The 26,486-nt window shown below is 41.1% G+C and overlaps 1 long non-coding RNA gene across 2 annotated transcripts; it reads right to left on the minus strand.

Moving 5' to 3' along the window:
• Positions 1-216: 216 nt before the first annotated feature.
• Positions 217-26,486, minus strand: LOC106147444. Of its 2 annotated transcripts, XR_001232351.1 has the most exons (4): positions 26,384-26,486; positions 25,138-25,357; positions 16,965-17,052; positions 217-629 (listed from the first exon to the last, which is right to left on the minus strand). It is a non-coding gene; the product is annotated as an uncharacterized LOC106147444 (long non-coding RNA). The 2 variants fall into 2 exon arrangements; XR_001232352.1 differs by lacking the exons at positions 25,138-25,357; positions 26,384-26,486 and adding an exon at positions 24,786-24,865.

A 26,486-nucleotide genomic window follows, 5' to 3' on the forward strand; every position in this document is an offset into this window, starting at 1 on the left:
ATCCTCTTCTGGAGACCTGACAAGCAGCTCGTTCTCCCTGATGGGCTCAGTGGACAGTGGTAATCAGTGGTTGGAGAAGGAGTCATTGAGGGGTAGAAATACACACTTAGGGAAGACTCGGGCAAGGTTGGGCTCCTCGCACTAGTTAGGACCCTTTGTGGACAGTAAGTTGATTCACTGGAGTTCTTCACCTCTTTTTTTTTGGTTTTTCTCCGGTACCGGGAACCGAACTCACGACCTTGCGCTTGCCAGGCAGGTGCTTTGCCACTGAGCTAAATCCCCAGCCCGATTCACTGGAGTTCTTAACTGCAGGTAACAATCTGGTTCCGGCTGCCCAAGGCAGGAAAGAAACTTGCCAAGAGCTGGTCAGGCGGTTCTGAGACGTGCCGGGCACATTCCTGCCCCGGCAGCAGGGCGGAGATGAGAGTGTGGAGGCTCCACCGAGCCAGCAGCTGAGTGATGACTCATTACCAGCGTGGCATGGGTGCCACTGCTATGAAGCCAGCCCTGCACAGTGCTGCCGCTGACGGCCTTTGCTGCCACCACTGCCATTCAAATGAGTCCCCTGGGCCTCACCTCACGTGCACGCCGAGTTGCTTCAGCCTGGGTTCTATGCTCGAGCACCCCAGCTGCAAAGGACAGGAGAAAGTGGGTGACATTTTCAGCTTGCAGAGAAGGAAGTGGTCCGCCTCCCACAAAGGCTCTGGCGTGGGGGACACCAAACAATGCAAGCAGCCCTCCCAAAGCAGCAAAAACCCGGCAGCAATGGACCAGTCTGAGCTGGCTTTAGTAAAGAAAACTCTTCTAGGCTGTAGAGTGCTTCCTGGCACTGAACACAGGAGGGAAGCCAGCTGGGGCCCCGAGACTGCTACTCGGTGGAATTCTCTCTCCAGGGTCAGATCTGCTTCTCCATGTGCCTTTATTTTCCTTGCTGCATTCTAACCTGCGCCCCAGTCCAGGAGGGTAGGGCTGAGTGGAAAAAGGGTCTCAGATCTTGCTTCTATGGCTCAAGTTCCTCTCTGAAAGGAAGCCGGGCATTCACCATGTCTTTGTGCCTTCGTTCTGACCACCTGCCCCAGGTCTCTGGCGTCTGGACTGTCTTCTCCTGCACCTTGGCCTGGCTCCCTTGACAGCCCGTGACCCTCCTCAGGTCTTGCTGGATGTGGGTGGCTGCTTGTAAATTCCTCCAGTACCAGCGGACACTCTGGGGTCTGAGAAGAAATGTGCTCACGATTCAGAATGTCCCATGCATGAGACTCTCTGTAGACAGTGCAGAGAAGAGTGCTTAGCTTGCAGAAATCTCCTCTCTTCCCCCATGCTTTCTTTTTTAAAAATTTAGAAAAACTTTCTTTTTATTAGTATATGTTTGTGATACACAACGAATGTCTACATCACAGGGTGCTGGTACCCGTGTCTCCCCCACCTTGGTTCTTTTTCCTCCCCTCCCGTCTCTGTGTAGCATGCTCTTGGGAGACATTTGTTATAACGTTGTGATTTCTTTTCATCCAAGTGCATTTCTTTCCTCCTCTTGGTCTTCCTTGGCTGCCTTCCCCCCTCATGGTGCCCCCTTTTCCAATCCTGTGGACTAAATGCCTTCAGGACCTGGCATCGTCCATGAACCAGACTGACAAGATTCCTGCCCAGTTAGGACTTTAATTCCAACGGACAGCAAAGGTAGCACATAAGATTATTTCTGTTTTTTTTTCTTTGTCTTTTTGAGACAGGGTCTCACTATGCAGTTCAGGCTGGCCTTGAGTTCACTTTGTAGCCCGGGCTGGTCTTGAACTTGCAAGGATCCTCATGCCTCAGCCTCCCGAGTGCTGGGATTACAGGCGTGGGCCACTGCATCCGGCTAAGATTATTCCTGATAGTTTTAAGTTATCTGAAGGAAACAAACAGAAGCGACAGGAGCTTGGTCTAGAGAAGATGCCTCGGAGGTGGTGAGAGGACCGAGCTCTCGAGGTGGGCAGGAAGGGAGATCAGCAAGCGCAGCAGCTGCGGGGAGACACCGGAGCTGTCAGCGGAAGCGGGTCCCACAGCAAGGCACAGGAAGCGCAGGTCAGTTTAAGTAGGAGAGGGCCGTAATCTGATTTAAATTAAAAGTTTATGGAGATTAAAAGTTACTTTTATCAGAAAATTCCAGTTGAAAAAGAGACTCTAACCAAACGGAGACAGCAACCCTACTGGCTTGTACTCCTCAAAAATGTCGGAGTCCTGAAAGACAGGAAGGCCAAAGAACAGCCCCAAAGAGACGCGACCTTCAGCTCCGCGTGTAGCTGTGGGCGGGGTTCTGGGCTGCGGATGGAGTTGGTACGAAGGACGTGACTGGGGCAACCGAGGAAATTCTGAAAGACTGTAAAGTTTCAGAGAAGAGGATCGAATCATTGAGTAATTTCCTGGATTTGGTAACGTAGCTGTGATTATGTAAGAGAATGCCCTCGTTTCAGGAAATAACTGTGGAAAGGTGTAGGGGTAAAAGGACCTAATGCCTGCTACATGCTCTCAAAATAGTCAGGAAGAAAAGATGTGTACATGGAGCGAGTGATAAAGCAAACATCTAGGACATTAAAAGTGTGCAGATCTGCATGAAAAATAAACTTGATTTTTTTTGTGCTGTTCTTACAATTTTTTCGAAGCTTCTGTTATTAAAATGTTTATGTGTATCATTTTGCTGTTTTTCTGTTTGATTCCCCTATTCCTATTTCTCTGTTTTTTTTTTTTTTTGGGTGGGGGTTGAATGTTTGCTTTTGTTTTTTAGACAGTGTCTCACCTTGTGGTTCAGGTGGCCTTGAACTCACTATGTAGCCAGGGCTGGCTTCAAACTCGTAGTGATCCTCCTGTCTCAGCCTCCCAAGTGCTGGGATTATAGGTGTGCTTCATCACCCCGAGCTGGGTCGACTATTTTTGAAATGATCTTTGTTTTTTTTTTTTTTTTGGTTTTTCTCCGGTACCAGGAACCGAACTCACGACCTTGCACTTACCAGGCAGGCGCTTTGCCACTGAGCTAAATCCCCAGCCCCTGAAATGATCTTTGCTGACTTATTAGCTGTGGCTTTTTTAAGTCAGCAATTTAGAATATGTTTTATACATCTTTATAGATCTTTATTTGCACATCTTTATCTTATCACTGTCTACTTTCAGCTGAGGTACTTTTTTTTTTTTTTTTTTTTTTTAGTACTGGGAATTGAACTCAGGACCTTGTGCTTATGTGTGTCACTAAACTATACCCCCCAGCCTGGGTGATGTACTTGTTACAAGTACTACCAGTTCTTTTCTCCTGGCTTTTATGCCATTATGGTTATACATTTTTACTTCTTTTTTTAATTAACTAAGTTTATTTGTGCATTTTAGGTATACATAATGATCACATTCATCACAGAACATTTTTACTTTTTAATATTAGCCCTATTTTGTCTCTTTAAAAAAAATTTATTTTATTTTATTTTTTTCTTCCAGTACCAGGAATAGAACTCACGACCTTGTGCTTGCCAGGCAGGTGCTGTGCTGCTGAGCTAAATCCCCAGGCCCCAAAAAATTTATTTTAAAGAGAAAAAAACCCCCAAATTTCAAAACAATAGAAGAGTAACAATGGTCAATACATTGCATATTGTCATCTTTAAATTAGTTACTGAGAGTATAAGATACAGGCATTTAATTGTCCAAACAGTATTAACAGAAACATTTCTTTTCAATGAACTAAGAGAAATCAGTAGTATCACTATCTTAACTATTTTATACATACACACACACACACACACACACACATATATATATATAATTTTTTTTGCTTTTCCCTTCCTTCTTTTCTCCCTCTTCCATCCAGGTTTCTTTTCCTTTTGAACAGTTTCTTTCCATTTAAAAATATCTATTGTACTTTTTTTTTTTTTTTTTTTTGTCTTTTTGAGACAGGGTCTGGCTATGCAGTTCAGGCTGGCCTTGAGCTCACTTTGTAGTCTCACTATGCAGTTCAGGCTGGCCTTGAGCTCACTTTGTAGCCCAGGCTGGTCTTGAACTTGCAACGATCCTCCTGCCTCAGCCTTCCAAGTGCTGGGATTACAGGCTTGCACCACCACGCCTGGCTATTGTACATTTTGGATTTCATTTATTCTTTCAGCTTCTCAAGCTAAGGGAGACAATATGATGTTTACATATATGAATTTGATTTATTTCACTTATAAGTATGGTCTCCAATTGCATCCATTTACCTATGAAAGTCTCCATTTCATCCTTCTCTATGGATGAGTAGTACTCCATTGTATAAAAAGACCACATCTGTTTTTATCCATTCCTCGGTTGATGGGCATTTGGATTGTTTCCAAGATCTAGCTATTGCAAATTGTGCTGCTATAAACATGGGTGCACATATATCGCTGTGGTACAATGCTTTTAATTCTTCTGGGAAGATACCCAGCAGGGGAATAACTGGATTGAATGGGACCTCTAATCCTAGTTTTCTGAGGAATCTCCACACTGATTTCCACAGTGGTTGCACCAGTCTACACTCCTACCAACAGTGGAGAAGCGTTCCTTTTTCCCCATGCTCCCACCAGCATTTGTTATTGGTTGATTTCTTAGTAATAGCAATTTCTTCCAGGGTGAAATGGAATCTCAGTGTTTTAATTTGCATCTCTTGAATGACCAGTGATGTTGAACATTTTTCATATATTATTTACTGTTTGTATTTCTTTATCAGAAATATGTATTATTCTCAGCTGCCCATTTTTGGATTGAGTCTTTAAACTTGGGAGGTCTGATTTTTTTGAGTTCTTTATATGTTCTCCATTGTAGCCCTTTGTCTGAGGAACAGCTGGCCACCACTTTTTCTCACTTTGTTGGTGGTTTCTCTTGCTGTGCAAAAGCTTTTTAATAAGATGAGAGCCCAGTTGATTCTTTGTGATATTTCCTAGGTGATCAGGGTTCTATTTGTAAGGTCTTTGCCTACACCAATGTCTTCAAGAGTTTTACTTATTCTTCCAGCAGATTTAATATTTATGTTTTATTATTTAGATCTTTGATCCATTTTGAATTTAGCGTAGTGCATGGTGAATGATACAAATCCAGTTTTAATCTTTAGCATTACAGAGCCAGCTTTTCCATCATCATTTATTAAAGAGGCTATCTTTCTTCCAGTGAATGTGTTTGACACCTTTGTCAAAGATAAGGTGGCTGAATATGTCTGGAGTTGTTTCTGCACCTTCCAATCTGTTCCATTGATCTTTGGGTCTGTTTTTTTTTTTTTTTTTTTTTTTTTTTTTTTATCACAGTAGCTTTATAGTATAATTTCAAGTCAGGGATTGTGATGCCCCCAGCCTTGCCTGTGTTTCCCAGAACTGCCTTTACTATCCTAGGTCTCTTCTGGTTTAAATGAATTTTAGGATTGTTTTCTCTAATTCTGTGAGATATATTGTTGGAATTTTGATCAGAATTGCATTAAATCTATATAATAGTTTTGGAAGTATAGTAATTTTCCTATATTTGTTCTTTCTACCCAAAAGCAAGGGATATCTTTCCATTTCTTGATATCCTCTTCCATGTCCCTTGTCACTGTAGTTTTCAGTGTAGAGGTTTTACATCCTTCATTAGATTGATTCCTAGGTACTTCATCTTTTTGGATGCTATTGTGAAAGGTGTTATTTCCCTAATTTCTCTCTCAGTGAGTTTGTTATTTGTGTACAGGAAGGTTATTGATTTTTGAGTGTTGACTCATCCAGCTATTCTACTGAATTTGCTTATTGAATCTAGCAGTTCTTTAGTGGAGTTTTTTGGGTCTTCTATGTAGAGTATTATGTCATTTAAAAATAATGATAATTTAACTTCTTCCTTTCCTATTTTATTCCTTTTATTTCTTTCTCTTGTCTAATTGCTTTGGCTGAAGTTTCCAGGACTGTGTTGCATAAGAGTGGAGACAGTGAACATGTTTGTCGTGTTCCTGATTTTAGAGCAAAAGCTTTCAGTTTTTGTCCATTTAGTATAATGTTGGCTGTTGGTTTATCATAGATGGTTTTTATCAGCTTGAGATAAAGACCCTCTATTCCAATTTTTTGTAGGGTTTTTGTCATGAGTGAATGCTGGATTTGTCAAAAGATTTTTCTGCATCTGTTGAGATAATCATATGTTTTTTTGTCCTTGGCTGTGTTAATATGGTATATAACATTTATTGATTTACATATGTTGAATCATCCCTGCATCCCTGGGATGAATCTCACTTGGTCATGGTGTATAATCTTCTTGATGATTTGCTGCATTCTGTTTGCCAGTATCATTTTTTTTTTCTTTTTGGTTCTGGGAATTGAACTCAAGACCTTGTGCTTACCAAGAACAAGCACCAGCACTATTTGCCAGTGTCTTTTTTTTTTTTTTTTTTTTCTTTTGGTCTTTTTGAGACAGTGTCTCGCTATGAAGTTCAGGTTGGCCTTGAGCTCACTTTGTAGGCCAGGCTGTTCTGGAACTCGCAACGATCCTACTGCTTCAGCCTCCCAAGTGCTGGGATTACAGGCATTTGCCACCATGCCTGGCTATACCACTATTTTATTGAGAAGTTTTGCATCTATGTTTAATAGAGAGATTAGCCTGTAGTTCTTTCTTTCTTTCTATTTTTTTTTTTTTTTTTGTCCTTTTGAGACAGGGTTTTGCTATGCAGTTCAGACTGACCTTTGTAGCCCAGGCTGGTTTCAAACTCACAACAACCCTCCTGCCTCAACCTCCTGAGTGCTGGGATTACAGGTGTGTGCCACCATGCCTGGCCAGTTCTCTTGCTTAGTTGGGTCCTTGTATGGTTTTGGTATCAGGGTAATGCTTCCTTCCAGGAATAAATTTGGGAATATTGCTTCTCTTTCAATTTCATTACAGAGTTTGAGAAGTAGTGCTATTAGTTCTTTAAATTTCTTGTAGAATTCAGCAGTGAATCCATCAAGGCCTGGGCTTTTCTTTGCTGGTAAGTTTTTAATTATATCTTTGATTTCACTGATTGATATTGGTTTTTTTAGAGCTTTTATATCTTCTTGATTCAGCTTTAGTAATTCATATGTTATCTAGGAATCTGTTAATTTCTTCTGCATATTCCCTTTCATTAGAATAGAAGTTCTCAAAGTTGGCTTGGATGATCTGGATTTCTGCAGAGTGTTCTGCGATTTCTCCCTTTTCATTCCTCATTGCATGGATTTCAGTCTTTTCTTTCCTTTTTAAAAATAAGGTTAGCTAAATGTTTGTTAATTTTATTTAATCTTTCCAAGAACCAACTCTTGGATTTATTGATTCCTTGTATTATTTTCTTAGTCTCCAGTGCATTAATTTCTGCTCTGATTTTTATAATTTCCTCCCTTCTACAAGCTTTTGGTTTAGCCTGATCCTTTTTTTTCTGAGAAGTTTGAGGTTCACCACTAAGTTGTTATTATGGTTTTTGTCTGTGTGTCCCCCCAAAGCCTCCTGCGGCCCTGGGGCAGGCTATTAGAGTTTGAATATGGGTGTGAGAGCTACACCCGGCCCGGGAGTGGATAGTTTGCATATGTAAGGGAGAGGAAAAAGAGTGCTTGGGGCACTCCTCCCCCATTCCGCCCCAGTGTAAGTGAGTTGTTGCTTAGCTGTGGCTGCCGTCCTGAGATGCAGCCCTCTGCCACGTGCCACTCTGCCTTATAATGTGCCAAGTACGGACTGAAACTTCCATGAACTGTAAGCGAAATAAACCTTTCTTTCCTTAATTTTGGGCGTCAGGTATTTTGTCCCAGCAGCGAGAAAAAAGTAACCAAGACAGTTGTTTATCTGTGTTTGCTGTTTTCTTGATATGAATTTCCTTCTTAAGACTGCTTTCACTGTGTGCCATGCATTCCGGTATGTTGTGTTGTTGTTGTCATTTGATTGCAGAAACTGTCTAATTTCTTCTTGAATTTTATCTGTAACCCATTGGTTGTTTGGGAAGGTGCTATTTAATTTCCATGTGTTTATGAAGTTCTTGTAGTTTCTTTTGCCTTAGATTTCCAATTTTATTGCACTAGGGTCTGATAATATGCATGAAATAATTTCACCTTCTTTGCATTTACTTAAGCATGCTCTCTGAACTAGTGTGTGGTCTATTTTGGCAAACATCCCATGTGCAGCTGAGGAGAATATGTATTCTGGTGTGGGGTGGAACATTCTGAAGGCATCTAAGTCCATTTGTTCAAAAGTTTGGTTCGGTTCTAATATTTCACTGTTGTTTCTTTCTTTTTCTTTTTTTTCTTTTTTGTCTGCAGTTCGGGCTGGTTTTGAGCTCACTTTGTAGCCCAGGCTGGTCTTGAACTCGCAATGATTCTCCTGCCTCAGCCTTCTGAGTGCTGGGATTACAGGCATGCACCACCATGTCTGGTTTAATATTTCATTGTTGATTTTTTGTCTAGTTGATCTATCTTTTTGTGACAGTGGGGTATTAAGATCACCCAATACAATTGTATTAGTGCTTATTTGATATTTCATGTCTGTTAATATTTGTTTTATGTAGTTTGGTGCTCCCATATTTTTTTTGGTGCTCCCATATTTGTTGCATATATACTTATGATTGTTATCTCTTTCTTTTGGGTTGTTCCCTTTACAAAAGATGTAGTGATCTTCTTTGTCTCTGTCTTTTTTATTTTAAGTATAAAAAGCTAAGAAAACAATAACAATGAAGACAGAATCAAAACAACACAAAAACAACAAAAAACAGTACATGACCACAAAATGATAGGAATTAACAATGGTTGCTACATTATGTACTGTTATCTTCAACAAAGTTGCTCACTCCACCAGATGTAAGAATGTAAGATTGATCAAACAATCAAAGACAGTAGCAAGTAATTAAAAAAACATTGAAATGATGCAGAGCTTCACCGTACAAGATGGTAGGAGTTGAACAATGGTTCTTATACTGCATCTTGTTGCTTTCAGATCAGTCGTTCTGATTACCAGATTCAGGCATGCAAAATTGGTCAAGAAAAAAGAAAATTTTAAGTATTGACTGTCTCTGTTAATCAGTCTTGGCTTGAAATTCAATTTGTCTGCAAATAGAATTGCTACTGCTGTTTTTTTTTTTTTTTCTTGAGTTCCTATCACATAGAGAATTGTTTTCTGTCCTTTGACTTTCAGACTATGAATTTCATTTTGAATTAAATGTGTTTCTTGTATGCAGCATATTTTTGGATCTTGCTTCTTGATCCAGTCTGCCAGTCTGTGTCTTTTGATTAGAGAATTGAGACCGTTAACATTGGTGGTTATAACTAGTATGTAATGACTTCTCCTTGTCATGTTATTTCCCTGTTTGGCTCCCTTCCTTTTCCTCTCCCTCTGTTTAGTCATTTGCCTTGCCTGGTGGATTCTTTCTGTTGGGGTTCATAGAGTTGTAGTCCTTGTTATCTCTTGCTAGAATGTCCTTCAAAACATTTTGGAGTGCTGCTTTGGTGGTGATAAATTTGCTGAGATATTCTTTGTCATGGAAGTATCTTATTTCTCTATCAGTTTTGAAAGATAATTTGGTGGGGTAAATCATTCTGGGTTGAAGGTTGTTTTCTTTTAGAGCTTGAAATAGTTCACTCCAAGCTCTCCTTGACTTGAGGGTTTGTGTTGAGAAGTCTGCTGTGATTCCGATGGGCATTCCTTTATAGGGAATCTGTTTCTTTTCTCTAATGGCATTTATGATCCTATTCTTGTGTTGAATTTCTGGAATCTTGACTATAAAATACCTGGCTGTAGATTTCTTTTTGCTTGTGGTTAATTGGAGTTCTATATGCATCACTTAACTGTGTGTCAAATTCTTTTTCCCTACCAGGGAAATTTTCTGCTATGATGTCTGTGAAAAGTTTTTTAAAAAATATCATTTGTGCCATCTCCTGCTTTTTCATTGACTCCAATCAATCTTAAGTTATTCTTCTCTGCCTCAGCTAGCAGTTGCTGGATTGGTTTCTCAGTGTCCCTTGCTATTTTTAAGAAACCTTTCTTTTCATGATTGCTAACCACAAGCCTGTCTTCTATATCTGTGATCCTGTCCTCACTTTGGCTTATTCTGCTTTCAATAGAATTTTTATTCTCCTGGATATCTGCATGAATTTGTCTTTTGGAGTCCATTTCTTTCCTATGCTGAGCATTCATGGCTTCCACAGTTTTTCTTACACTCCTCTATTTTTTTTTTAAATCTGTATCTTCTCTGTAGTCACTAAGCATGGTTTTCACTGTGGTCACCATCTGTGTACTTATCTGAGAAATAGTTTCTGATTTTATTTTTTCTATAACTTCATTCAATTGCTTTGTTGTTACCACTTCAAAGAGTGCAGGTGGGTGGATTATGGATTGTCATACCTCATTGCCCACTGGGTTTGGCTTTAGTGAACTGTATATTCTGGGGTTACATTTTGTTTAAGTGTCTTCTCATTTTCTTTCTTTCTTTTTCTAGTTTAATTCCTGAGTTGATGCTTGTAAATTGCCTATGGTGAATTGCTTTATTGCTAGTATTTAGAACCCTTAGGAAATGACTACTTCTCTGAGATATCTTGCAGGTGTAGTTGGTTTTTGGATTTTGAATCTGTTGCAAGAGTATACTTCTTCAATTTGTTGGGGTTGATAAGTTCCTGCCTGCTTAGCCCAGCCCCTGGTTCTTTGGCACTGTGCCACAGTATATTTACGACCCTTCATTAATCTCAGCATTGGAATACTAGGAAGAATAGCTTATTTAGAACAGTTATGTCACTTTTGGCTAAAGTGATGCTATCAGCAATAACAATAGCATCAAATACAGCCTAGATGATGACAAACTGAGGTAACCATTAATTTGCCACCTTTAACCATATGAACTAGATTTGTAGCTGTGTAGCAAAATCTAAAACAAACCAGAAATTTATATGCAATATATAAGTCCTTAATATGTCAATTTTATCCTGAGGGATTAAAATTTAAAAGGAGTTAGGGAGAAAATAGAAAAGTAGAAGAAGAGGAAGAGATTAGAAGTAAGGCTGGAGGACAAAGGGGTGGGTCATGCTAACTTTGGGAAACTGGTACAGAAGACTGGAGGGAAAGAGAGAAGGAAGAGATAAAAAGAATAGTACAGAACAACAACCACAAAGAGGCTAGAAACCATGTTCACACTAAAAACAAGAAGAAACAATGAAGGAGAAAAAAAACAAACCAATAACAACAAAAAATAAATGAGAGGGTGATGAAAAAAGTGACCAACAATGACGTAGTTGGCAGTGACTTCACTTCCAGGTTTGTCTCTGCTGTCACTGGTAGACAGCAAGTGGAGACAGAGTCCAGATTGTGTTGATTTATCCTAGCAAGTCAGCAGTAGCTTTCTGGCTGGGTAGTGCATAATCTCAGGGAGCCTGCACCTTCTGGTCAAGATCAGACTCATTAGGCCTACAGCTGTCAGCACACCTTCCTCAAGCCTGAGCCAAGCTAGGAGCCACTAAATGGAGCCAGTAGCAGCTCTGAGTTCTGAGCTCAGCTGGCCCCTCTCCAACACGGCTTCTGGCCAGTTGCCCTTTCTCATATGGAATGACTGAGCCTTCAGCACTCACCTTAGCTAGTGCAATCCTTCACATCCACTGCTCCCCTCCACTGCTGTGTCTCTCTGTGGAGGCCTCACCATGTGTCTGCAGATTCAAATCATTCCTATCATGCAAGGAGTCCGGATTCAGGGAGAAGGTGCTGTTAGCTACCTCATTGTTGTTTATTGAAGTTTCTCTGTGGGCTTTAGTTCATTTCTCAGATCCTCCCTGGGTCCGTAGGACCCATTTCCCTCCCTCTTGTCTTCCTCGTGTTGCTATATTCCAGCATAGCAACAGTATCTGAATGGCCACTCTCAGAGAAGGTCTTTCTCTGCTGCTTACTACTCCACTATCTTTGTGTCTGGATCCTCACTTTTTGATCCATTTTGGCAGTCTGCTTTTTTTTTTTTTTTTTGATTGGTGATTGGGACCATTTACATTGATGGTTATAGCTATACGTATTGATTTATCCTTGTAATGTTATTTTCCTATTGTTTGTTCCCTGTCTTTCCCCTCTGTTTAATTGCTTACCTTGCCTGGTGGATTCTTTCTAATGGTGTTCTAGGATTGTGGTCTTCCTTATCACTTTCTAAAATATCCTCCAGAACCTTTTGTAGAGCTGGTTTGGTGGTGATAAATTTCTTCAGTTGTTTTTTGTCATGGAAGTATCTTATTTCTCCATTGATTTTTTTTTTTTTTTGTTTGTTTGTTTGTATTTTTTGGTACTGGGAATCAAACTCAGGACCTTGCCTTTGCCAGGCAGGTATCTCCATTGATTTTTGAAAGACAGTTTTGCAGGGTACATCAGTCTGGTCTGGAAGTTGTTTTCTTTCAGGACTTGAAATACTTCACTGGAAGCTCTCCTTGACTTAAGGACTGATGTTGAGAACTCTGCTGTGATTCTGATGGGCTTTCCTTTATAGGTGATTTGTTTCTTTTCTCTAATAGCTTTAACATTCTATTCTTGTGCAAAATTTCTGGTATCTTGATTATTATATGTCTCCATGTAGTTTTATTTTGGTTGTGGCTAATTGGAGTTCTATATGCCTCAGTTATTTTATGTCAAATTCTTTTTTCATGCTTGGGAAATTTTCTGCCATTCCTTCTGTAAATAAGTTTTTTTTTTTTTAATGCATTTGCTCTGTCTCCTGCTTTGTCATTGACTGTAATCAAGCTTATGTTGTTTGTCTCTGAATCATCTTGCAGATGTTGGATTGATTTTTCATGGTCCCTTGCTATTTGAAAGAAATCTTTCTCTCATGATTGCTAACTCCAGCCCTGTCTTCTCAGTCTGATATTCTGTCCTTACTTTGCTTCGGTTGGCTACATATACTTTCAATGGAATTTTTTAATCTCCTGGATACCTGTTTCATGGATTCCATGTCTTTCCTATGTTGGGCATTCATGGTTTCCATCATTTTCCTAAGCTTCTCTATTTTTTTAATTGGTGTCTACTCTAGATTCTCTGAGTCTTTCATTTTGATTGTTATCTCTTTTTTAACATGAGAGATTATTGTTGATCTAATTTTCTCTGTAACCTCACTTATCTGTTTTTTCTTTTTAACTTCTGCTACTGCCATTTCAGAAAATCCAAGTGGATGACTTGTGCTTTCCTCTATATTGTTGTTCCCTGTACTTGTTCTGTGTGGCCTGGAGATCTGGGATTGCATTCTGCTTTTGTGCCTTGTCTAATTATCTTTTAAAGAGACTTAAGTCATATGAAAAATTCCTTTATGCATTGGGGATATTTTTCATTCCTTTGTGTAGATACAGATTTTCATCTCATGTCTCTTTCCTTTTGTCTGAAGAATTTCCTTTAAAATTTTTAAATGTGTGAGTTGTTGGTACTGAATTCTTTCAGCTTTAATATATCATTATTATAGAATTCTAAATTCACAGTGTTTTTTTCTTTTCTTTTTTCATTAACTATTGTTTTATTTATTTATTTATTTTTGTCTTTTTGAGACAGTGTCTCGCTATGCAGTTCAGGCTGGCCTTGAGCTCACTTTGGAGCTCAGGCTGGTCTCAAACTCATGATGATCCTCCTGCCTCAACCTTCCAAGTGCTGGGGTTACAGGCATGCACCACCATGTCTGGCTAAATATTGTTTCAGTAGTATAAATTTATGGGATACAGTGTGGTAATTTGATACATGTACAGTGCATAATGGCCAAATCAAGGTAGTTAACATTTCCATTTCCTTAACCATTTAAAAATTTTTGATTAGCATGCAATAATGTTTATGGATACAACATATGTATATAATGTACACTGATCAAAGCAGATATTAACATTTTCATCTTCTTATCGTTACTTTGTGTTTGGAGCCCTCAGTTTCCTTCTAGTTATTTATAAAATATTGTGAAGTATAATTTCTCCACCACAGTGTTTTTTCTTCCAGTACTTTAAAGGTGGTCCTACACTATCTTCTCATTTCCATTTTTCTTAGTAAAAAATCTGTCTTCATCCTTGCCTTTGGTTCTCTGTTCCTCTGTTTCTTTCTCCCCAGATACTTTCTTTACTCTTATTAGCACTGGTTTGGGATGATTAGATTATATGTGTGCTTTGGTATACTTTTTTTCTCAAATACGTTTTCAAAATTTATTTTTTTGAAAAAGTTAATTGACTCATAACTGTACATATTTGTTAGTAATTGTAATATTTCTGAGAACAGTGTGGCATTTCAGTACATGAATACATTGTATAATGATCCAATCAGGATAATTGGTATCTCATACATCTCTAAGATTTATAATTTCTTTATGTGGATGTATCAGGTAGAGTTCACTAGAGGGACAGATTTAACATAAAATATATATGTATCATCATATAAAGGATTTACAAGGGAGGCTTATAATGGCTGCCTGTGGAAATGGGGGTGGAAATTGCAAAATGGCTGTTTGTGCACTGGAGAGCAGGAGGATCCAGCCCAAGGTCACGGGCATGGAGCTCACTGGAGAGTCTGGTGTGAGTCTGTGCTGAAAACCTGAAGTGTCCATGTTGGAAGGCTGAAAAGTCCGCCCTTGGAAGCCTGAAGGAACTTGAGACAAATGTCTAAGGGGGAAGACTGAAGTTCCTTCACAGAAGAAAAGGGAAGGTTTCTTTCTTCTTTCCCTTTTCTCCATCCAGGCTACAAGCCTATTGGTTGGTGCCATTCACATCATTCCCTCCTTATTTTTTTGCCTATGTGTTAATCATCCCCAGATATCCACAGCTAGGCAGCTCTTACTTAATTAAGTCAAGCTGACAAAGCACAGATCACAGTCACAGGAACATTGAAAATCTTCTCTACTAGCTATTTTTACGTATTTGATTAACTGTTGTCAACCATAGGTAACCTACCGTGCTCTAGAACATTAGAAGTTATTCCTCCTATTGGCCCACCCCCTTGTATCTATTAGTCATTCTCTCCCTCCTCCCCTATGCCATTCTGTGCCTCTGTATAGTTCTCTTCCTGCTTCTTTTGTTTGGGGTGTGCTGAGCTTCTTGGATGTCTGGATTTATAGTTTTCACTCATTTTAAAAATATTTTTATTATTTCTTAAGTTTTTTTTTTTCTTTATGGCCCACTTTCCTTGGGGACTTCAATTACATGTAGAATAGACCTCATATCCCATAGATTACTGATACTGTATTTATTTTTCTAGGCTTTTACTTTGGGAATTTCTGTTTTGTACAGTTTTTGTTGCTCTATCTTCAATTTCACTAATATTTGCTTCCACAACTTCTATCTGCTCTTAATCAAATTCATTGTACTTTTCATTTTAGATCTTGTAATTTTCATATCTAGAAATTTGATTTCAGTCTTTAAAAATATCTTCTATGAATCTACTTAATTCTTTCAATATATAGGATATAATTATAATACCTGGTTTAATATCTTTATTGGCTAATTTAATACATTATTTGCGTTAGTTCTGGGCCCATTTCAATGAATTACTCTTTCTCTTTATTACAGACCTTGTTTTGCTGCTGCTATGTGCTCCTATAAGTCCTTTTTTTAGATGCCAGGCATTATGAATTTTCTCACTTTAGATTCTAGATAGCTTTGTTTTCCTGAAATAGTCTGTTATCCTGAATATATGTTATCTTTAAATATTCTTGAGTTTTGCTCTGGGATAAAGCTAAGCTACTTGGAAACAGTGTTGTCTATCCCCAACACACACAATCCATGCTGGAGATTGAATTCCAGGACCTCAGGCACACTAAGCATGTGCTCCACAACTGAACTAGCTCTAGAAACAGTTTAATCATTTCAGCTCTTTTAAGATTTGTTAAGTAGCATCTAGTCAAGGGTCATTGAGTTCTCTCTCTGAAGGCAAGACTCTTCTTCATCACCCTCCATAAACTATGAGGTTTTCCAATCTCATTGGAAGCAGCAGGCACTATTTCTGGCCTAGAGTGAATTCCTCACACTTTTTCCTCCAATCAGTGATGGCAAATCCTTTAGGGCTTTGATGATAACAAACCCTGCCGTGGCATGCGTGCCACAGGTTCACCACCACTGCTCTAATCCTTTCAGGTGGTCCTTTCCCAGCTTGGGTGCTTTTTCATCTGCATGCAGTGAATGCGTGCAGTACCCTGCTGAATACTCCAGATACCCTCGGCAGGGCTTCAGTTTCTCTCTTGATGCACTTTATTTTCTCTTGCACTCTCTCCTAATCTCTAGCCACTGTGGACCTCAAGGACTCTCAACTCTGTATTCTCAGTGCCAAGAGTTTGCTGGGCTGGGTTGCTTCTCTCTGTGCCATAACTTGGAAACTCTTATAAGACAATAGCCTGGGGTATGGAAGGCTCACCACCTTTGTTTTTAGTTCTTGGGTATAATTGCCTTTCCTGTCCAGTGTCTCAAACTTTTTTGTTTCATATATTTTGTCTTTTTCTTTTTTTTCAGGTGTTTTAGGTAGGAGGAAAAATCTAGTTCCTATTACTCCATTTGGGCCGGAAGTAGACATTTTTCTTTGGGCTTGGCAAGTTTAAGAAGCAATTCTAATTGCTGCATGTGGGAGAATAATAGAAACAGGAGACCACTGGCCCAGGGAGAGACAATGGTCACTTGGAATTGGTTGGTGACAGTAGAGTTGGAGAAAAGTGATGCACTGGGGATTTGTTTTGGAAATTGTCTCAGCTTGGGTGCTATAACAAAGTGCCATGGGATGGGTAGTTCGAGCAATGTATATTTATTTCCCACAGTTCCAGTGCCTGAGAAATCTGAGGTTGAGATGCTGGATGACTTCCTTTCTCCTGAGTGCTACGGAGAGGGAGAAGAAGCAAGTGCTGTCATATCTTATTTTAGAGGAGCACTAATCCCATCCCAAGAGCTCTGCTCTCCCGACTTCACCTAACCCTCATTGCCTCCCAAAGCCCCACCTCCAAATGCCATCCCATTGTCACATTGTGGGTTTGGGCTTCCCTGTGCGAATTGGAGGTGGGTGGACATAATTCAGTCCACATTAGAAACAGAATTTATAAGACTTACTGATGGAGTAGTGGTCAGGAAGGGGTAAAAGCCTTGGAATGAAAGACTCAAAGTTTCACATCCTCCCTTCCAGTTTGTCTCTGTCAACCTAAAGAATAAATAAGAAGAGTGACTTTACAAATGAGTTTAATTTGAAACAGCTGGGTGTTGCAATGTGGGACATGGTTGCCATGGCAACCATGGGATTAATTTGAGGAGGGCTGAGGTAAGAGGAAGCCTTTAAAGACAAAGGGATGAGCAGCAGCCAAGTCATTCTGAAACAAAGAGAGTGCTGGCTCCTGGAGCTTGTCCCCGGAATTGATGTCAGTACGTTCGTGGAGCCCATATATCAAACAAGTGTTCCTGTGCGTCGGGCTAGCTGTCCTTGGGACTAAAGTAGCAAACTGAAGTTTCCAAGTCTTTGGTGGAAGTTCTTGTTGCAGGTTTATGTGTGTAGAGTCTTTCAGAGGGTCTTTATGATAGCTCTTATCAAAGGCATGTGGGTATGTGGGCCCTGCCTTCTTAGCCTCCTGACTCTGTTTTGTCTGAGTTTGATACAAGTGACTCCTTCACAATGTTGACAACTTTCTTACCTCCTACAGTTTTGACTCTACCCTTACTGTAATGTAGAAATATGGTATTTCAGGAATGGGCTTCCTACAGCCAAATGGCATCATCCAGGTAACCATTCCTTAAGGGAAAGCCAGATGCTCATAAAGTATTTCTTAATTTAACATTTACTTTTATTATATATTAATTGCACACATTTTCTGTCTCTAGTTGTCATTATTTTACTTGTGGGTTGACTTTCTTCAGTTTGTGTATGTGAGAAAGCACGTGCAGTACCTGACTTTGTGCCTGCCTCATTTCACTTACCATGATGTCCTTTAGTTCTGCTCATTTTCCTGCAAATGACAGGATTTCGTTCTTCTGCATAGCTGGATAAGCTTTCCCAGTATCATTTACTGAAAAGGTTGTCCTTACTACAATGTATACTTTGGTACCTTTGTTGAGAAGCAGTTGGCTATAGATCCATAGGTTTATTTCCAGGATCACCATTCTGTTCCTTTGGTCAATATGCCAGTTTTAATACCAATAGCATGCTGCTTTGGTTACTATGGCTCTGTAGTATGCCTTGAAATCAGGTATTGTGATGCTTCCAGGCCCCTCCTCTTCTTCCTCCTCCTCCTCTTCCTCCTTCTTCTTCTTTTAGTGGGCCTTTTAATCCAGGGCCTCACTCAGTGATACAAGTGTATCCCTGAGGTACATCCCCAGCCCTATACTTTGTTCTTTTAGCACAAGATTACTTTGGACATTAAGGATCTTTTGTGTTTCCAGATGAATTTCAGTGTTGTTTTTCTAGTTGGATGAAGAATACCAATGGTATTTTGATGGGGATTATATCAAATCTGTAGATTATTTTGGAGAGTGTATGCATTTTAACAATATTGCTCCTTCCAGTGAACATTGGATATGGAATTCTGCCCATTCTTGTGTGAGTGTCTTCAGTTTTTTTCATTGGGTAGAAGTCTTTTCATTGTAGATGTCTTTTACTTCCTCAGTTACAGCTATTCGTAGGTATTTTACCATTTTTGTAGCTATTGTGAATGGGATTATTTTCATGTTTTTTTTTTTTCCTCAGCAAACTCATTATTGGTGTATAGAAAACCATTGATTTTTGTGATGATATTGTATTCTGTTATTTTACTGAATTTGTTTATCAGTTCTAATTGTCTTGTGGTAGAGTCTTTAGGTTTTTCTATGTATACAATCATATCATTTGCAAACAGGGATAATTTGACTTCCTCCCTTTCTATCTGCATGCTTTTTTTTTCTTTCTCTTTCCTAATTGCTTTGACTAATTCTTCTGGTGCTGTATTGAATAAAAGTGGTGAAAGTGGGCACTCTTGTCTTGGTATGCTGAGTTATTGTTTCATTTATTCAGCACAAATTTTAAATTTCCCTTCTTACCTCTCAGTGGCTCAGTTCAGTGTCCATGTATTTGCACAATTTCTAATGTTTGTTGTTTTAGGGGAGGTTACCGGGAATCAAACTCAGGACCTCACGCTTGCCAGGTGGGTGCTGTACCACTCAGCTAAATCTTTGGCCTCTGAGTTCTTTATTTCCAAGGTTTCTTCTTTTTTAAAGACAGGGTCTCACTATGTAGCCGAGACTGGCCTCACGTTCATGGCAATCCCCCTGCTTCAGTCTCCCAAGTGTTGTAATTACAGGCATGTGCCACCACACTTGGCTCGTTTTGTACATTTCAAAGTCTCTATCTCTTTGTTGAATTTCTCTTTTGTACCGTGCATTATCATCTCCACTTCAAACAATTTTTTCTGTATAAGTGCTGTGTGCTAACCGATTGTACCACTAGAGCTCCATCAACTGTTTCTCTGTATTCTCTTAAATATCATTGACATTTTTTAGAATTGTTCTTTTTAAAATCTTTTTTTTTTTTTGAGACAGGGTTTTGCTATGTAGTGCAGGACAACCTTGACCTTGACCTTGTTTATGTACCCAGGCTGAGGTCAAACTCACTGCCTCAGCCTCCAGAGTGCTGGGGTTACAGGTGTGCACCACCATGCCCAACTTGTTCTCTTAAATTTTCTATCAGATATTTAATCTTTATGAATGTCTTTGGGGTCTGTTGGTACAGAGTTACTATGTTCCTTTGGAGGCATCATATTACCTAGATGTTTTGTATTTCTTGTGTGCCTCTTTTGAGACTTTCATGCCTGGTGACTTTACCACTCTCTTTACCACTTTTGTTGGGTAGCCTTGTTAAGTAAGTAGCTTTCCCCTGAAGAAGTGTCTTGCAGTGTTGGCTTGTTAAGCAGCGTTGACGTATTTCCAGCTGGGCACCAGAGTGTAGTCTCTGTTGCTCCTAGGTGCAAGTGCTGACCCCACTGAGCAACGGGGATTTCCTCAGGAACTACCGTGGCTGGCTATGCTGCAGCAAGCGCCTCGGGCACTGGTGGCTCTAGCGGTACTAGGGTCTAATGCACCTGTCTTCTGGCCACTCAGTGGTGTGGACCCAGAAACCCCACGGGGAGAGGACGAGGTGGGAACTGCATCACCCCCTCAGTGGTGCTCACACACAGTGTGCCCAGACAAGGGGAGGGGGTGTAGTGGCCCCAGGAATCATGCAGGTGGCACTGCAGTGGAAACTGTGATATCTCCCCTGTTTTAGTGGCACTGCACGCCCGGCCTGGGACCGTGGCCGGAGTGGCACAGAGTTGCTCCTGGCTGCCTTGGCTGTGCACAGAAGGACGGAGACGGCTTAGGCCACGGAGCTGTTCAAGTCTTGCTCTGAGCGATGGCGTTTCCTCCTTTCCCTGGCAGCAGTAGGTGCCTGGGCAGGGTGCGGTGCAGAGTAGTGCTGAGAGCCACACGGGCCTTCACACTTTGGACAGGTGGGAGCTCACTCGTGGCCTGCTGTGCCCTTGGTCTCAGATCTTGCTCCATCTGATCTGGTTCTCGGATGGTGCCTCCATCCTCCCCCATGTCACCCATTCCCTACTGTGCAGGGCACCCAGGGGGCTTAGGTTACAGCTGCTTTCCTGGACTAACTGTATGTGTGTGTGTGTGTGTGTGTGTTTGAGGCAGTCCCTCCCTGTGCCAGTGTAGTGTGTCATCTGTGGGGGTCTCAGAGATGGAAGTATGCAGGGGCTTCTGACCCTTAAAGTGACCAAACTCAGAATTAGGTCCCTTCTATTCACTTGCAGGTGATGCGAGATTCTTTTCCTAAGCCAGGCTGCTGAGCAGATTCCAGGTTTCTTATCTAAGTGGGCTGCGAGCCTGTGAAGTCTGTTGACCTTGTAGCTGGGACTGCTGGCATCTGCACTGTCGGGCTTTCCCCAGGGCTCGCTCTTTCTCTCTTGCCAGGGAGGGAGATGCTGGGGTCTTTTCTTTTCTTTTTTCTTTTCTTTTCTTTTCTTTTCTTTTCTTTTCTTTTCTTTTCTTTTCTTTTTTCTTTTCTTTTCTTTTCTTTCTTTCTTTCTTTCTTTCTTTCTTTCTTTCTTTCTTTCTTTCTTTCTTTCTTCTTTCTTTTTCTCTCTCTCTTTCTTCCTTCCTTCCTCTCTCTCTCTCTTTTGTTTTTTTTTTCTCCTTCTTTCCTTTTTTCTTTCTATCTTTCTATGCTACTGTCCCAGACTTCTGAATCTTACAAGGTTCCAGTCACAAGAGAGCTTGGTGAGGTCTGGTATTCTTCCTTGGTCTCTCACCTTGAAACCCATGTGTGCACCTGTTGCTCTTTGCTCACCTTGGTGGAGCAGGAGGTGAATGCTGGGTATCTTTACTCTACCATCCTGGAATTTTCTCATAAAGTCTTGATAGACTATCCATTTCTTTATGCATCATGTGCTGAAATGTACTACCTGGTCTATGTGCTGAAACCATTGTTCCTCTGGGAAAACTTGCTTTTCAGTTGCATAGTGAACCCCTAAAGTTTTGCTTTTTCATAGACAGTGTTTAGGTTTGGTAAAAGTTCCCCAGTACCTCTAATTTATAGGAGTCAATATTCTTTTTTGGGAAAGACACCCATGCTGCCTACCTAAAAGGTCTTTGTGGTAGGGCTCTTTATTAAGAATGTTGTGTTGGGTGAGTCAGCGACAGGGCTTTCTTATCAGCCTTTGAAAGTGAATCTGTCTTTTTCTTTGTCTTTTTGAGACAGGGTCTTGCTATGCACTTCAGGCTGGCCTTGAGCTCACTTTGTCGCCCAGGCTGGTCTCGAACTTGCAACGATCCTCCTGCCTCAGCCTCCTGAGTTCTGGGATTACAGGTGTGCGCCACCACGCCCAGTTTGAAAGTGAATTTAGCTCAGTCAAAAGAGATATTTTTCCTTTCCTTTCTTTCCCTTTTCCTTGTCCTAGCACTTTTTTGCTGTGAAATTTTGTTTTACATTTTTCCAAAAAAAAAAAAAAAAAAAGAGGCATCTCAAAGAGGACTGAAGTATGAGAGTCTTCAGCCAATGATGCTGGGCCAGGCTCTTGACCACAAAGTAGACAAAGGCTGAATTTGTAGGAGTCTGTGATAGGTATGACATCCAGTGATGGACTGGGCCATGGGACTTTGCTGGAATTTTAATTTAAGAAATACCAAGAGCACTGATGCTGTGAGGTCCTACAGTGCCCTGATACAACAGGTGAAAGTTATACTTTTTAGGGCTCACAGGAGTCACTGAAAATGCTTACTTAATATTTTATTCCTAGTTCCCAGGCCTCAGCCCCAGGGATACAGGTTCTAGAATTCTAGGGCAAAGCTCATGCTTTGGTACAATATTTTAAGTTAATCTCTCAATAATTGTGGTATGTCTTGTCCAGCACCACATTTTTGACCTTTGGGAAACTAATTTTGTTTCCTGTAAATCATTTCTTCCTCCTCCCACTTTCGTCCTGCCCCCCTCCTCTTCCTCTTTCTCCTCCTCTTTTGGCATGCCTGGGGATCAAATCCAGCTCCTTGTTCAGGCTAGGTTCTGCCACTAGGCTACATCCCCAGCTCCAAGAATAAAAACTGCTATGTGCCATTTAACCAGATTCACTAACTATAAACATTTTTGCCACCTTTGCTGTCCCTCTGCCTCTCTCTCCACATGCAAAGACTTTCATCCTGAACCATTTCAGAGTCGTTTACCTACACCAAGCCCCTTTAGTTTAAATCTTTTAGTATGTATGTCCTAAGAGCATGGCTAGTCAGTTATACAAAGTATGGGGATCAAATCCAGGAAGTTTAACATTGATGCAATGCGATTTACTACCAGATCTTCACTTCCATATCACCATAACGGATACAGCCCAGGATGAAATGTAGGGTCCATACTGCAACCTAACTATCGGGTGTTTAGTGTCCCATGGACCAGGTTTTGCAAAGCACCGTGGTTCAGCTGTCCAGTAGAGCAAGGTAAGAGACTGCAACTCCCAGAACACAGCAGAAGCGTAGGAATGGCAGAGACCTGAGGGCTGGGACCTTCTGCTGCATGTTCCTCCCTTCAGTGAGGGCCAGCATGGGCCAGTGTTTCTGCTCTTCCTCATCCCCTCTTTGGCTCCCTCGCCTGCCCTATTTCATTATTTCCCTGCACTTTCTCCTCCACCTCCATCTCCTTCACTTGAGAAGAGTAAGTCTTTATTATGGGCAACTCAGGGTGGGAAAGGAAAGGGAAAGTGAATGGAGAGGAAGAAAGAGAGGTGATTCATACGACAATAAACCAAGTGATCCCACCCTTATAATCCACAAACTGCTAAAGGAGGCTCTTATTCCTACCCAAAGAAGCACAAGCTTCTGTACTTTCGAATGTCCTGTTCTGTTATATGAGGGTAACCACTCTCATGAAGGTTGTTTTTTTTTTTTTTTTAAAGAGGTGAAAGAAGGAACTCAGTGCACATGACATTCGTGAGGCTGAAAAAATTCCCTATTTAGAAATAGGATACAAAAACCAAGTCATCATTTCAGATAAAAACTTCACTCTGGCCCATGGGCCGGACTGAAGCTTCCAGGCCCTGTGCCTTCCCTAGGGAAAACTGGGCTGCAGGGGCAGGGGCTGCAGCTGCTCCGGCTGGCACTAGAACATGCCCAGGCAGTTGTTGCTCTCTGTGAAGCCCAAATACTCAGCATCATGGTCTGGTCCTACGGTGGCTACGGTGGCCTCCCTCAGGGTGAGGGTTAGGGTGAGGCCTTCACTGACACCCTGTGGGAGTAGATGCCCCTCCCAGAAACCGCAGAGTCCCATGCAAGATCGGCTGCTGTTCACCTCTTTGAACTGCCCAGGGGAATTTAAGGTCTGTGAGACCAAGCACTGTATTTTCATCACTGTCATATTTCGGGCTCATGGCACAGCAGTTGATGCCCAGTAGCTGCTCAACAAAAATTTATTAAGTGAATTAAAAAGAAGTTTGCTCAGGGCTTCTGATGGTTTGAAAATTAAAACAAAAAAATCAAACTGTGTGGGACAATGTGATGCCTTCTCACATGTATCTTCATTCCCCCTTCCTACTGTTGTGGAAAACTTAGATTCACTGCACTAGCTAGAAGTCTGGAGTTTGTCCTCAGCTTGTTCCTCATTTTCCCTAGCCCAGCATCCAACTGCTCATCAAACTTTAGGTCAGGGGTGGCGAACCTATGGTACACGTTCCTCAGTGGGCACACAGAGCCCACTCTGTCAGCATGTGAGCCATGTCACCCCAGCACCTGAGCACTGGGTAACAGTTGTTTTGCCTAAACTAAAACCTCGCCAGGTGTAATCCCAGCACTCAGGCCTGTAATCCCAGCACTCAGGAAGCTGAGACAGAATTGCTGTGAGTTTGAGGCCAGCCTGAGCTATATAAGTGAGTTCAAGGCCACCTTGAACTATCTTGATATTCAGGTTTAATTGCAGTGTGGGCACTTTGTGATAATAAATGAGGTTTGGGTTGCAATTTGGGCACTCTTTCTCCACGGGGTTCGCCATCACTGCTCTAGGTAGTCCACATCCTGGGGTCATCCAGCTTCCCTCTCCTTGCTAGGGTGCTTACAGCTTACTTGAGAGGCTGAGGCTGGAAGATTGCAAGTTTGAGTGAGTTTGACCCTGTCTCAGAATTAGAAACAAAAAGGTCTGGGGATCTAGCTCAGACCTCTTTGGGTTCAATCCACAGTACTGTGAAACGAAACAAAACAAAACAAAACAAAACAAAACAAAATGAAACACAACAAAACACGACACAACACAAACCTATTCCCTCTACTTCTTTTCATTTTCATGGCATTGTCTTCATTGCTTTCTTGTGGGGTCAAGAAATTCTGTTGCTTCCCAACCTTCGGTATCCACTTTGTTCTGGAGGGTTCTTGGCATAGCCTGTGAATCCTTACCTTGCCTTCCCTGCCGGTCTCCCATGACAGAGGCACCCACCAGGGCTTCTTGGCCATTGCTGTCTTCCCCTCTTTCCTCCCACCCTCTGCCTCTGAATGTGCACTTCTCTTTTAAGGCTGACTCAGATTCCTCCTCTGAGTGTCTTAAGGATCGTCCTTACTATTTGAATTTGTTTTGTTGACAAGTTCAGATAGAGTGTTTGGATAAGGGAGGGCCCGTGGGTTTTCAAGACTTAAGAGGCCCCTTATTTTCAGACAGTCAGGAGCTAGAGTTCAGATAGAGAACGGTGTCTGCCACGACAGAGACCCACGTGCAGCACAATTGGCTAAGAGCCAAGGCTGAACATCTCACCTGCTTCATTCTTCACACCAGTTCTCCGGGGGTGGGGAGAAGGCCTTTGCAGACATCCACTTTGCAGACAGAGAAGCTGAGGTGATCTGAAGTTTCCCACAGTCACTGTGCAAGGAAGTGGTGGGTTCTTAGGGCACCAGGAATCTGCCGGGCTTCCTTTCAGAGCTTGAGATGGCAACGGTTGCACCTTCTCAAAAGAGGGACCCCGTCACAGGCAACTCTGCAGGGATGGCACATGCAGCATGATAAATGCTGCAGCAGTCTTTCAAATGAATCAATGCATTCTAATTGCTATCCATAGAGTATGTCTTTCATTGTCTTCTATCATTAGAAGATGATACCTAAAAGTAGCCATTTTATTTATTTCAGTAGAAACTCTGTACGTGAATGACAAAAAAGCTAAACAGTACAAGAGTGTATAGAATGAAAATAAAGTTTCATTTTCTTGTACTTAGATTGCTTGCTTTAATCGCCAGAGGCAACCACGAGCAGGGTTTCTTGTCTATTCTTCTGGAAAAATTTCATGTATAAATCAGCATATGTGAATATAGATTTCCTTAAAAAAAACAGACCCAAATGGGAGCCTAGTGTACATTGCTCTGCATCTTGCTTTCTTCATCTAGAAATGGATGCTGGCGAAGGTTTTGTTTCACACAGGTAGATCTGCATTCACTTCAAAGGTGGTATTCCATAGGCCAGATGTACCCATGATTGAATTAATGAGCAGACATTTAGATTATTTCCCCTGTTCTGGTGTTATGAATAATACTTTAAAGAGTATATTTCTGCAAATTTCTTTACCTTCATATTAAGTAACCTGTATTCTCTTTCATGTAAACATGGGTAGCTCTGGGTAATTGTTCCTTTTTTATTCATTTATTTATTTTTAGTACCAGGAATCAAACTCAGGACCCTGAGCTTACCAGGCAGGCGCTTGTGCTGCTGAGCTATATCCTTGGACTAATTGTTCCTTTTGTAAACAACGTGGAGCAAAGAGGTTTTTAGGAATTTTCTGGAACAAAGGTTAGAGGAAGATTTTCAGAAGCCTTTTCAGGACAGGGCTAGATTGGAAGGTTGTAAGTATAGAAAGACTATGATATGCCCTTTCATAAGTAAAAATAAAAAAAGAACCCGAACCCAAACAAACAAAACAAATAAGTAAAAATCACAAATTTAGTGTAAGGAAATCCCCTAAAACTTCATCTATTTCCCCACATAGACGATCTCAGTGTTTCTGTTAAAGTACCTATTGTTTTGGAGACATTCCTTTTTGGGGTCTCTCCTTGCTGCGGTCCTCAGCACAGTCTTAGCCTGGCTCCTGCACTGGCTGGAATGGAAAATGATGCAGT

Source organism: Chinchilla lanigera, unplaced genomic scaffold (genome assembly GCF_000276665.1).
Source record: "Chinchilla lanigera isolate Chin_1 unplaced genomic scaffold, ChiLan1.0 scaffold00007, whole genome shotgun sequence".
Taxonomy (NCBI): Eukaryota; Metazoa; Chordata; class Mammalia; order Rodentia; family Chinchillidae; genus Chinchilla; species Chinchilla lanigera.